The sequence below is a fragment of the Salarias fasciatus genome, chromosome 8 (genome assembly GCF_902148845.1).
Source record: "Salarias fasciatus chromosome 8, fSalaFa1.1, whole genome shotgun sequence".
NCBI lineage: Eukaryota > Metazoa > Chordata > Actinopteri > Blenniiformes > Blenniidae > Salarias > Salarias fasciatus.
In genome coordinates, this window is record NC_043752.1 from 10,430,415 (window position 1) to 10,444,284 (window position 13,870).

Below are 13,870 nucleotides of genomic sequence, written 5' to 3' on the forward strand. Positions count from 1 at the left end.
AGAAATGGAAGCAAATCGCGCTACAGCGAGTTGTTTAAAGAGCTCCATAGCAAAAAACGAGCGATCGCCCCGCCGGTGTTATGGATTAACTGGTTCCCGTGTTAACGAGTGATGGCGGACTTCTGTGTAAACACATGCTGATAACAGCAGCTGTTAAAGTAAGACTCATAAAAGACTTTAAACTTATACATTCACTGTAACTGTAGAAAACCGACGTTCGCTAGATCGACTTCAAGTCTCATTCATCTATTGGTCACAAGTTAACATGGGCACCAGTTAATTCGAAACATGAGCATGCAGAGCACAAAACACAAAGTTTATGAAAGCACTTTTTGGAGTAACAGAAAAAATATCTTTAAAGATATGTTTGTATCTGCTTTATCTGAAAGGAATACATTTCCAGGTATGTTGGAAATCTTTTTGTATTTTGTGTTAACTTGCGTTTTAGTTGATAATGGCACACACATTGATGAGAAAATTTTAAACTGGCACTCCATGACAAAAAGGTTGCCGACCCCTGGTCTAGAGGCTGGAATGTTTACTGTTTAGTTCATTTGAGCAACAACAAAGGATGATACAAGTATATCTGTCAATGACAAGAGTTGTACATAAACAGTGAAATATTCTGTACACTGTTGCTCAAAAGGAGTAGGAACAAGTTTATAACATTCTAGCGAACTCTAGACATTAGTAAAGAAAAAAATGAATATTATTAGCATCACGTTACCTCGACCTGTCCTCCTCCTGCAGCCGCTGGAATGGCATTCTTTTTTTGAGGTTCATTCTCTGGATCTTCTGGCCTTCATTTCATTCCTGAACTGGGAAGAAGTCCTCCGATGTGAAGTGGGCATTACAAACCCAATAATCCAAATGTGGTAGAGTTGGAACTTTAACGCTGGGGTCCATGTTGAGCGCTATTAGCCATAGCTTCAATAAATCCCGGTCACGAAGTGGGAGCCTGTGAGCTCAATGACGTCCAGATTGTCATTTTACTTTCACAGCCAGGATATATGCACACTGGAACCATTGTACCAAAGTTACAACCAGCTGAAAATAAACTCTGACTGCCTAAAAAAGCCGATCGAGATGCCGTGGTCTGACTGCAGAGCAGAGACGCTACTTCCATGTAAACAAACAGAATGAATGTGCGCAGCGGCGCAGTGTGATGACATCATCGCTTAAGCGCTCCCGGAGAGTTGCTCAATCTAGCCGGTTTACAGACTTCCCAATAGCGCTAAGTGATGCTGACTTAATAAATTTGCATGTATCTACCACGCCACAACAAACATAAGAGAAAAGAGCGTCTGTAACGGCTGCATGTCGGTGCCCCGCCCGCTGCCGTTATATGGATATGGGAGCATCTAATTATCTCTGAACCAACTGCAAATCACACGAAAGTCAAACGGGTGAGTAAATGTTGTTGTGACGAATGTGAAATAAGGACCAGATTGTAAAAACGACCGTTCCCCTTTAAAATGAACATTCTGCCCAGAATCAATTTTGTCAGTTCCATGCTTCCTCTCCCTCCACCCTCTCAATACTGGAGTAAACTTCAATCAGCAATATCAAAGTTCTTTTGGCGAGGTAGACGACCTCGTATTAGACTTAATACAGTGCAGCGAGAAAGGCAGGACGGTGGTCTATCCCTCCCAAATTTTAAGTTTTATAAATGGGCTTTCACATTGAGGCCTTTACTGACTTGGTTGCAACCTAATACATAGGTATCCTGGTGGATGCCAGAGGAGAGGATTTTAGCCCCATACTCTTTCTCGACTTTTCTGCATTGTAACATTTCTCTTAACCAATGTCGTCAGAGATATGGTCCTATAATTTCATATTTGCTTCTTGTATGGAGGAAAGCCGAGAAGTTAACTGGTTGCTCTTCTGGCTGGAGGCCAAATTCTCCAATATTTAACAAAGATAAATTGCTGATAAGCAGTCAACCTATTCGCTTTCCTGACGAGGAAAGAAATAGTATCTGTACTCTTGGTGATATTTATGGAGAAGCAGGGTTACATTCTTTTCAGGATATATGTGTTAGATTTGGTGCACCACGCACTTCCTTTTCTTTTATTTACAGCTAAGGTCATCTTTGAAGGACGTAGGTGTCCCTTGGTTGAGCCCTCTCACACCACACCTATTATTTAAATTTTTTTTATTCTGCAAGAACAACGAGTGGTTTAGTATCCAAGTTATAAGGGTTCTTATTGCAACATTCTTATGGACCCCTCATTCTAGACATGATGTGGAGGAAAGACATCCCAGATCTGAATCCTACATTTGAGTGGGATAAAGTATAGGTTAATCTGGGTCTAACTTCTAGAAATCCTGATCATCAGCAAATACACTACAATTATATAAATAGAACATATTTAACACCAAGGAAGCTTCACTTAATGAAGGTCATAAATAACCCTTTATGCACTTTTTGTTCTTCCAAAGCTATTGGTAGTTTTTTCATATGTTTTGAATGTGCCCCAGTGTTTCAGTTTTGGAAGATGATTGCTTTTAACCTTTCCAAGTTGTTCAACGTTACCTTACCCTGTTTGCCTGCTGTACTTATTTGGAATGACCTGCCTAAGTTGCATTTAAACTTCTCTCAAGAGAAAGGCTTTGCTGGCGGGCCTCACTGCTGGGAAAAAACTGGTGGCTATGCGCTGGAAACCTCCACACTCACTCTCATACCGTGCTTGGATTCTGATGTATTTGGACATTGCTTATTTGGAGTTATCTATAGCCAGAGTCCATGGAGCGAAGGACTCTGCTATAAAGGCGTGGGATGCACGTTTGACTAACCTCCGTGGACTTCAGATGTAACATTTGACTGTATTTAATGGATCTGGATCTGGGGAATGGGTTTTTTTTTCGTTTCTTTTCTGTTTGTTCTGGTGTTGTTTCTGAGACTTATTTTAAAGAATTCATTTCTATATTTAGATTTTTTTCCTTATGTGTATCTTCGGGTGTTCACACACTTTACATTGCTTCGACAGCTGTTCTAGATGTTTTTGCCTTTAAATCAGGTTTTGGTCATAATTGCAATTTTTCATTCAAAAAAATTTATTTCATTTTTTTTACTTGAATTTTATTTTTGTATTATGCATAAACATTTCTGTGTGTGTCACACTGAGAAGCACGAAGAAAATAATTAAAAGTTTGATCACAAAAAAATTATGTTCTGAAACAACTAAACTGCATTCTCAAATACGTTGCTCAGAGGAACATATTCTGTCCATTACTATGTTCATCTTCAACATCTATTTTTTTTTTTTTTTTTTTTTTAAATAGAATCCTTACGCTTGGTCTGAAACTGATTTTTAGGTACCAAGCCCCGAAGGGCATGGTCTCTATTGCTTTTTGTCTGTTTCTTGTTATTCTTCTTCTACATTATACTTACCTGCCAACTAAACCCAAATTAGACCCCCTAAACATTGCACTGAGACTCACCAAATTTGGCATGCACATCATGACTGGCGAAAAATTATATAAAATGGAAAAAAATAAATCCATCTGATGGTATTGACTCCACTAAGTCTTTTCTGCCCATAAAGGGCGCCGCAATGTCCAGTTAAGAAAATCACTTAAACACCATCATTTGGTCAAATTTGCTCCAGGAGATTTGTGGGATGTGTTCACACTCTGGCTCAAACTCACACATTGAATTTGGAAGCTGTCGTATTTGTGTTCGATAAATACTCAGGAGGCTCGACGTTTTCCAAGGAGGACAGTTTTAAAGGGGCTGTATCATGCAAAATTCACTTTTTGTATGTTTTAACCTTGTTATATAGTTATGTACTCACCAAAAACACCTCCAAAGCGTTTATTCCTGCATGCCTGCCTGTTTGAGCTTTCCTCCTGTTTCTGCTGCTCAGAGAGGCAGCCCCTCCCGCACCCGTGAAAACGCTCTGTTTTCCCATGTTCACGTCACACGGTGAAGATGGCTCCCCTGAGCCCCCCTCCCGCAGGTCCCCGGCAATCAACGTTGCTGCTTTTTGTAACTCCAATTACGGAGATAAACTTTGACCATCGTCTGAAAGCAACAATCAAGCAAGAGCAAGAGTCTGAAGGGTCTGAAGGGTCTGCGCTTGGTGAGTTTCTAACAGGAAAAGATGTTTTCGCGTGTCTTTGCGTGTAGAGAAGCTAGAGCTAAAGAGCTAAAGCTAGCCAGTGTATTTATTTTGAAGTGCTGATTGGTTGAAGTAGCTGTCAGTCAAAGTCCACAGGGGGAGAGGCGGGATTTTCAGTGAAACTGAGCGTTTTCTCTTCTGGGTTTCAGAATTAGCCCCAGAAAATGTTTTATTTCACACAAAATTACTTTTCCTTAGCGCCAAAAAGAAACTATTACCATGTTAATGCCATTTCTAGGGTTTGGATTAGCTAGAAAAGCATGATACAGCCCCTTTAATGCTGCTCATGCCTGTTGTTATCTGTGACATACTAGTGCAGTTTCAACAGAGCATTAGAAACAGTAGCGACACCTGGTGGTGAACAATATATAACAACTAGTGATCATAACAGAAGCCCCACCTCCTTCCTGAAGCTACTTCCTGTTTGGGAGGAGTTTTTTGGAATAATTCCAGCAGATTATGATTTTATAGTTTCCAGAGGCTTCACAGTTCAGGTTTCAGGCCTGCATCTGCTGTAGTGGTCAAATGAGAGCAAAAGAGCAACAGAGGTCAGAGGTCACAGCAGGCTTCTTGTCTTAGCTCGGCCTCAGAGGGTTAATTGACCTTTTGGAGCTCATCTCAAGGACTGTGTGGCACTAGTCTTCTTCCAAGCCTCAGTGCACAAAGAAAAAAAGAGATTCACACATACATACACGTACATATTTGTCTCTAGAGAAACATCGTGTAAATTACAATGCAGAGATTTCTTCATCCTAAAGATTTTTGTTTTTGTGGTTCATATCGTAGCTTCTGATCTGTATTAGAAATGATTTCAAAGATTTTGTTCTGTTTCTAAAATCAAACTGAAGTCATTCAATGCAGAGAATTGTATTTGTGGTTAAATGTAATTTAGTGCAACTGACTCCACTCAAAAAAAACCCTCCATCACTCCGTGATGTCTGTGACATTATTTATATAGTCACTAGGGGGCGCTTGTTGAATTAATGACCACTGTGGTCGTTTGAGTTGGAGGACTTGTTGCTTTATTACCTCCGCCAGGAGGTTATGTAATCATGTCGGTTTGTTGGTTGGTTGGTTGGTTGGTTGGTTGGTTGGTTGGTTGGTTGATTGGTTGGTTTGTTAGCAAGATCCTGGAAAAAGTAATGGACAGATTGCAATGAAACTTTGTGTAAAGGTGGGTCTTGGGCTAACTTAGAATCGATTAAATTTTGGTGAAGATCAGGATCACTGTCTGGATCTAGGAATTTTTTTAAAGGATTCTTTATCATTGACAGATAGGGAGTCTTTCACATAATTGGGCAGGCCCTCCGACAGGGGGGAACGCCTGGTTCACACAAGACGCGCCGCTTCCGACGTGGAAGTGGGAAGCCCCGCGCACCGACTGTCAGATCGGCGCCTTTGTTAACGTATCTGACGGTTCATACAAGAGGTCCGGGACAGCGCCGCATGCGTAGCGGTTCGCGCCGTGGAGCGCAGCCGCTCCAGTCCTCTCTATTTTCTCCGCAAGCTGTGCGCTGTGCACTGCCAGTTGTAAAGCAAGACAGAGCAGATCGCACCATACAGGAAGTCGGGAACGGAAAATACGACAGAATCCGGTCAATTTTCAAATTAAAATGAAGTAAAATAACATAAATTATGTTGCTTTTGGTTTGCCTTTTCAGATAAACACACACACACACACACACACACACACACACACACACACACACACACACACACACACAGGGAGAGAGGGTGACAGGGCGACAGAGAGAGGCACGGCACGCTGCAGCTCTGATCACAATGTTTGATTATATATGGTGTTCTTATGGTTGTTGGTGACTGATTTGAGCTGTGGCGGAGGTCTGCGCTCTCTGAGTGCCAATTTCTAGTTCCCATTATTTCAATTTTAACGTCAAACTAAATCACGGATATTATGCACATGCAGGAAAAAAATAAAGCAAAGCAACCACAAAATGGCACAGAAAAATAATTAATTCTCAGTAATGATGTATGAGTTTAACAACTTTATTAAACCTTGATAAGTTTAAACCTTGATCAGTTTCGCACTTTTATGTGGTGATGAATTTCACAACACTCATCATTCCTCTGCTTTAATCAACACAAAACATTATCGAAGAATAATTTCTGTTGCCGACAAGTGATTTCTGTGAGAAATATTGTCCTGTATTTCATTTTCAACAGAAATGCAGCCACATGTGCGTACTTGTGTCTGGATTATACAATCAGGGTGCAGTTTGTGGTAAATCCTGAGGGTGAGGAAAATAAATATACTGCAGGGATATCTCTCCATCATCCGTCTCGCCTCACTGTATTCAGCTGACTGTGAGTCATTTACACACAGGAAGATCATGCAAACTCCACACAGGAAGGACTCTAACTGTATTCCAGTGTGGGAAAAAAATAGATAGAATACAGTAAATGCGATATAATATAAAAAGGACTAAACAAAAACCATTTGTCACAAGACAACAATAAATGTCACAGATTTGTAAGTTGAATAAAGAAAAACCCTGAAACTTGAATGTGAGTTTAGAGTTTGTCAGCGAGAGGCGACAGCTCTGCTTCATAAACATATATTCTATGTGTTTTCCCTGGTCTGGCAAAACTGGTCTGTTTTTTGTTGGAAAAAAAGAAAAGAATAGAGATGGTGGCTTCACGTTCACCCAACACATTCAACAGTTTAAGTATACCGCCCTCTACTGGTGTGCCTTTAAAACTGCCTGTGCAACGCAGGTCTGGGTGTGTGGATCTGTTGCTGAGGTTTGAAAGTTTCAAAAGCAACCTCTTTGGACTTCATCACAAAAAAAACGACCTGAAAAGCTTCATCTGCAACTCGCCGAGAGAAACTTAGTGAGACGACTATGAGAATGTCTCATGTGAGGGAAAGCGAACTTCAAGAGGTTAAGACTGACTCAAAAATCCTTGGTTCTTCTTATGCAAGATTACATGCATCTCATGAAATAAAATCAGACTCTGTCTTGCTCAGCCAACTGGAGGAAACATAATTCCTACTCATTCAGTCAGCTGATCTGCCATCAGCTGTTTCCAGAAAGCTTCACACAGGCAGTCATCGATCTTTATTCGATGAATAAGCTCAGTGAAAACTTCCCCTCCATTGATATTTTTAAGGTTTCATTCCCTCACATTTCACATTGTCTTCACACTCGCAGTCTGTTTTAACACTAGAACTTCCAGGTTTTTCTTGCCTACCTTTACACTCTAGAGAGGGGCCAAATGGCCCCTGATTTTAAATGTGCAACTCAGCGGCCACTGTAGGCCCTTCTTTTCATTTGTAAATGCAGCCAATATCTTCCAGCTTGTTGGTTCATGCATACCTCAGGGGGAGGCTCGAAATGAAAAGAGCCAGGAACTACTGAGAGCTTTCCTCTTGAGGATGGCAGAGAAGATTCTTTCCAAACACAGTGAACTTTTTTAGTCATCAGATATAGTCTAAAAAACTATTGACTGTTTCTAACATTTTTTCCACACTGTGATTTGGCTTTGAACATGTGTGGTTTGAGTGGTTAGAGTTTGCAGAGCCATTGAAATATTGTTACAGAAATCCTGTTTTGCAATGAGAGATAATCACCTTCCTTTTACTTTTGTTGGGACAGAAAAGCATCACCAAAACTAGTTTTGGTAAACTGCAAGTCTTAGGTTTTTCTCCTCTACCTGTAGAGGAATAATTAATTTACCAACACAGCGGATGGGTGAACCTCACTGCAGAAAGAGCTTCACTGACCAGTTGTTGTTTGTCCTCAGGACCGTTTCTTCCTGTAGGCCAACTCGGCGAAACTAGGGCCCCCAAGCCACCAGGGGGCCCCAAAGCTGCATGTTCAACCTCTTCTGAGGATAATTAAAATCTCCTGTTTTTATCTGTAGCTAGCTCTTGTGTTTATTGCACCTCTTATATGCTTAAAAATAAACGTTGGACATAAATAAAATAAACTGCAATGATAAGCTGTGGCTGGTGCATTTGTGGCATTTGTCTGCTGGAGTGCACTGTCACACAGCAAGTGACATCACAGTTGCTTACAGGTATGATGGGAATGATTGACAGCTACCTGTCATTAACAAAACAAACCACAATGGCATCAGAAAGAAATTATCCCAGCAGTGCGGAAAAACGGAAGAAAAAGAAGACTAATCGACCTCTGGATGATAAACAATCCAGGTAATGATAAAGTGTGTGTGTGTGTGTGTGTGTGTGTCCCACCCGCAACTGAAAAAATTATTTAAAATGTTTTGTTTAGCAGAGCCGTCCACCGCTACCTCAAAGGTGTCCACCGCAAGAAAGCCATCCACGTCTACCTCAAATTCATGTGAATGCCAAGTCTGTGGAGAGGACTTCGAGTCCTCAAGGCCTGGGGAGGTGTGGGTGCAATGTATTAAATGTGAAGAATGGGCCCACGAAGAGTGCACACCTGGTCTCATAGTTTACAAGTGTCACAACTGCTAGATCATATTTCTCTGCCTATAGTCCCAAGTGTTTGAATTCAATGTGGTGTCCAGTGGAGGTAGAGAAGTTATAATTGGCTACTCGAAAAGAGAAATTGGTAATGTGGCATGATGGTGTGCATCTTACCTGGGCTGTGATTGGAAGGTGGAACAAACCGAGCCTATAAGCTTAGTGGGTGGTCTGGTTTCGGTGTGGTGGTTGCAGCGTTTGGTAACCAGCCGAGATTTCCTGGTTTGGAGCACGCTTGTGTGCCTCGGGCGATCGATTTCGGTTTGCGCCCCGAGTTTGGGACTCCTCGCTCGGGGTAAGCTGCTCGTTGTTCTGCCTTGTCATTTTTGGCTCGGGCCAATGTTGATTCCAAATTACGCTTGTAGATCCGAGCTGCGGCAGGGACAAGCCACTAATATCCTCATTGGCTCTCCCCCTCCTCCTGCTGCCTGTGCGCGCGTGCTTGCTCCAGCAGGTAAGATTCAACTGTGTTTAGATTAGTTTCCCCACAACGTTGTAATGTTCGTGTCTCCATTGTAGGCACCAATCTCCAGTGTGCTGTCCACAACGAGGGCCGCCACACCTAGAAAGGACTCGTTGCCTTGTCCTGCGCTGTTCCACATCACCTTCAGGGTTTAAGTTAAGGCTGCACGTCTTGCAGCCCACACCTCGCCAGCAACGATAACAGGCTCACCGCGACCAGTGTTGCCAACTCTCCAGTAAGGAAAGTCGCTATTGGCTGTCCTAAAAGTCGCTAGAAGTTGCTAGATGACGTCATCACCTAATTTACATAATTGGCAATTTGCATGTAATTGTAATGGACGCTGTAGGAGAGAGGAATAACGTCGTGGGAGAAGCAAACATGAGCTAAAAACACCCTAAATATGTTTAGAACTACAAATGAGCTGACAAAAGTGTGACAGTGAAGAAACATTTAACATGTCTATCCTGCTCTGTGACCCAGGACGGGAGCAGCGGTGGATTTGCACACGCTCGATTCATTTGAAGTGTGGAGGCGGAGCGGGGTGAGTCTGCTCTCTGCTCTGACTGCAGCAGGGAGCGAGACTGACCGCTTGTGAGTGCTTTGGGACGGCGGAGGGGCTCACGGCAGCACCCGCTGCTCATTGAGGACAGCAACGAGACGTCCTGTCACGTCTCCAGAGCACCAGAAAAAGTCGCTAAATTTGTCACTAGTCGCTTTTGACAAAAAAAGTCGCTAGAGGGGTCTGAAAAGTCGCTAAATATAGCGACAAAGTCGCTAAGTTGGCAACACTGACCGCAACTAGCTTCCCCTACTGAGCTCCTGCACGCTCCTGCGGGCGCTCAGGGGTGCTTTCAGGGGTACTGGGATTAATTTGCGCCGTCCTCTGTCATAGGCTACAGTAGCCTATTTTCATCTGGACAGACTGTGCGAATAGGCAGCTAATATTTATTTATTTTGTCGCAGGCACTATTCCTTCAGTGGGTGAGTTTTTGATTTCATTGCAGTTCTGTATTTTGTTCAAAGTCTGTTTATTGCTTGCTTTTTGTTTTGTTGCTTTGCATGTTATTTTTTTTTGCTTGTTGTTCTATTTTGCTTTGCATGGCTTGTGCTTAATTTGTTGCTTCCCATTTACTTTGCTTGTGTTGCTGTTTTGTGCATTATTTTGTAAAACAACCAACTTAACTGCAGTATCAATCCTTCGCCGTTATAAGTGTTCCTGTGATTCCTTTTTATTGTGCTTAATAAGTTGAAAATAATTAAGAAGTATTCTATAGGCCTATAGTACTTTAACATTTGTGACTTTAAGAATAAAATTAATTTTGTATTTTTGTATATTATGTCTCATGTCCTGCTTCATGTCCACACCTAGCGCGGCCTTACTCTGTACTGGGTTGAATTGGTCCTGGAGCCTACTTTCCAGGTGGCGTTGAAAAATCCATTCTCTCCAAATTCTAACTTGGTTTTCCCAAAAGCATACACTCCTGCCACAGTAACTTTTGTTGTATGTAAGTTATAGTCTAAAGGTACCTGAGAAAACTGTTGGTGCAGGCTAATGCTTGGTCCTAGCCTATAGGCCCAATTCCCTCAATGTTGTTGAGAAAGCACAATATTGCTAAAAGTTTAAATGCACTATTTTGTAGCGTAGGCCGACAAATATTTAAGCTTTATTTGAATTTTTCCTTTCTACGAGGTCAAGCATGTTCCAGCTTTAAACGTTTACATAAGATTAATCTTTTTATATTGCCTGTTTTTCTATTTTCATTGAATCAATGGCAGATGTTTTGCCCTGTTTTATACAAGTTTTGCACTGTCTTAAAAAGAATGAAAGCGAGAATGAAAGTAAACTTAAAGGGACTAAAGGCAAGATTTGTGAAAAACTTCACATGCATTTCCAGTTTATTCAATGCTAATGGGTGGTGAAGCATTAAAAACCTAATGTGGCAACGGGAAGGGAAATTGTGTAGTGGTGTATAGAGTTGATTGTTGAATTAATGCTATACACCACCGGGCCTGACAACACCACCCTGGGAGTTACACCCAGGGAAATGTATATATCAAGAGGTGCCCCTCACGGCACCCAGGTCCGGAACTAAAGGCAGCAGGAGACGTGGTTCCGTTCAAAAAAAGAATCTTTTATTAAATACCTCAAATCACACACACACCCTAAAAATGGAGGGAAAGAGGGGGGAGCCCAAACAGAAGCTTGGCTTACCGTTAGGGGCACAGTGTAGGAGGGGAGAAGAGAGTTTCGAAGGGATCACCCCAAACACACGTGAACACTTTCACACCAAAATAAAGATGAACACACTCAAACTATGGGGTGTACACACGTCACACAGGAAGGAGACCACCACCCGGGAACACCTGCACCACCACCGCCACGCTCAGCCTCTGGAAGGGAGGAAAGAGAAGGGAATAGTTAAAACGAGGGGTTTCCTAACAAACAAACACACCAAATAATCGAAAAGAATCAGTAATCAAACATCAATATAACACAGGTGGTGGGCAGTCCCAACAAAACAAGTAAATAAATAAATGCAATGGACTGTAAGCTGCCCCCACCTGAAGTTAATATAACACAAAACTTATTTCCTTTTAACAAAACAGAAGGCAGTTCTAGAACTGCCACCTTACGTGGTGGGGGAGTTGAGAGCCCGCATGATCCCAGGAGCTATGTTGCGGGGGGCTTTATGCCCCCTAGTAGTGTCCTCCCATGGCAAACAGGTCCTGGGTGACGGGCCAGACTGAGAGCAGTTCAACAGCCCTTATGAGAAGAGAGATAACAAGGTCGTTACATCGCCCGGTTATGGCGCAGCCGGGGCCCCACCCTGGAGCCAGGCCTGGGGTTGGGCTCGTAAGCGAGCGCCTGGTGGCCGGGTCTTTGCCACGGGGCTCCGCCGGGCTCAGCCCGAATGGACGACGTGAGCCTGACCTCCGGTGGGCTCACCACCCACCGAGGGAACCGTAGGGGCCGGGTGCAGTGTGGATTGGGTGGCAGCCGACGCAGGGTGCCCGGCGACCCGATCCCGGACACAGAGACTGGCTCTAGGGACATGGAATGTCACCTCGTTGGCGGGGAAGGAGCCGAGCTTGTGAGGGAGGTTGAGAGGTACCGGCTAGATATAGTCGGGCTCACCTCCACACTAGCCTGGGCTCTGGAACCCCAACCTCTCGAGAAGGGCTGGACTCTCCACTTCTCTGGCGTTGCCCGCAGTGAGAGGCGGGAGGGCTGGTTGTGGTTTGCTTATAACCCCACAGCTCAGCCGCCATGTGTTGGAGTTCACCACAGTGAACGAGAGGGTCGCATCCCTGCGCCTTCGGGTCGGGGATAGGTGCCTCACTGTTGTCTCGGCTTACGGGCCTAACAGCAGTGCAGAGTACCCGGCCTTCTGGAGTCCCTGAGAGGGGTGCTGGACAGTACTCCAACTGGGGACTCCATTGTTCTGCTGGGGGACTTCAACGCCCACGTGGGCAGCGACAGTGAGACCTGGAAGGGGGTGATTGGATCGCACGGCCTCCACGATCTGAACCCGAGTGGTGTTCTGTATGGACTTCTGTGCTAGTCACAGTTTGTCCATAACGAACACCATGTTCAAGCACAGGGGTGTCCATAAGTGCACTTGGCACCAGGACACCCTAGGTCGGAGGTCGATGATCGACTTTGTTGTCGTGTCATCTGACCTCCGGCCGCGTGTTTTGGACACTCGGGTGAAGGGAGGGGCTGTTGAGGGGAGTTGCCGACCGATCACCACCTGGTGGTGAGTTGGATTCGCTGGCGGAGGAGGAAAACCGGACAGACTTGGCAGACCCAAACGTGGTTGTGAGGGTCTGCTGGGAACGTCTGGCGGAACCCTCTGTCAGCATGGGCTTTCCACTCCCACCTCCGGGAGAGCTTCTCTCATGTCCCGAGGGAGGCTGGGGACATTGAGTCCGAGTGGACCATGTTCTCCACCTCCATTGTCCAAGCAGCTGCTCGGAGCTGTGGTCGTAAGGTCTCTGGTGCCTGTCGTGGCGGCAACCCCCGAACCCGGTGGTGGACACCGGAAAGTAAGGCTGCCGTCAAGCTGAAGAAGGAGTCCTATCGAGCCTTGCTGGCTCATGGGACTCCCGAAGCAGCTGACGGGTACCGGCCAGGCCAAGCGAACTGCAGCCCGAGCAGTTGTGGAGGCAAAAACTCGGGTCTGGAGGAGTTCGGGGAGGCCTTGGAGGAGGACTATCGGTCGGCCTCGAGAAATTCTGGAAACCGTCCGGCGCCTCAGGAGGGGGAAAGCAGGTCCCGCCAACACTGTTTACAGTGGAGGTGGGGAGCTGCTGACCTCAAACTGGGGATATTGTTGGGACGGTGGAAGGAATACTTTGAGGACCTCCTCAATCCCGTCGCCACGTCTTCCGTGGAGGAAGCAGAGGCTGAGGTCTCAGAGGTGGACGCGTCCATCACCCAAGCTGAAGTCACCGAGGTGGTTGGCAAGCTCCTCAGTGGCAAGGCACCGGGGGTGGACGAGATTCGGCCCATCTGAGTACCTTAAGTCTCTGGATGTGCAGGGACTGTCTTGGTTGACACGTCTCTGCAACATCGCGTGGTGGTCGGGGACGGTGCCTCTTGGATGGCAGACCGGGGTGGTGGTCCCCCTGTTTAAAAGGGGGACTGGAGGGTGTGCTCCCAACTGTAGGGGGACACACTCCTCAGCCTCCCCGGGAAAGTCTATTCCAGGGTACTGGAGAGGAGGATCCGACCGATTAGCGAACCTCAGATCCAGGAGGAACCATGCGGTTTTCGTCCTGGTCGTGGAACAGTGGACCAGCTCTATGCCC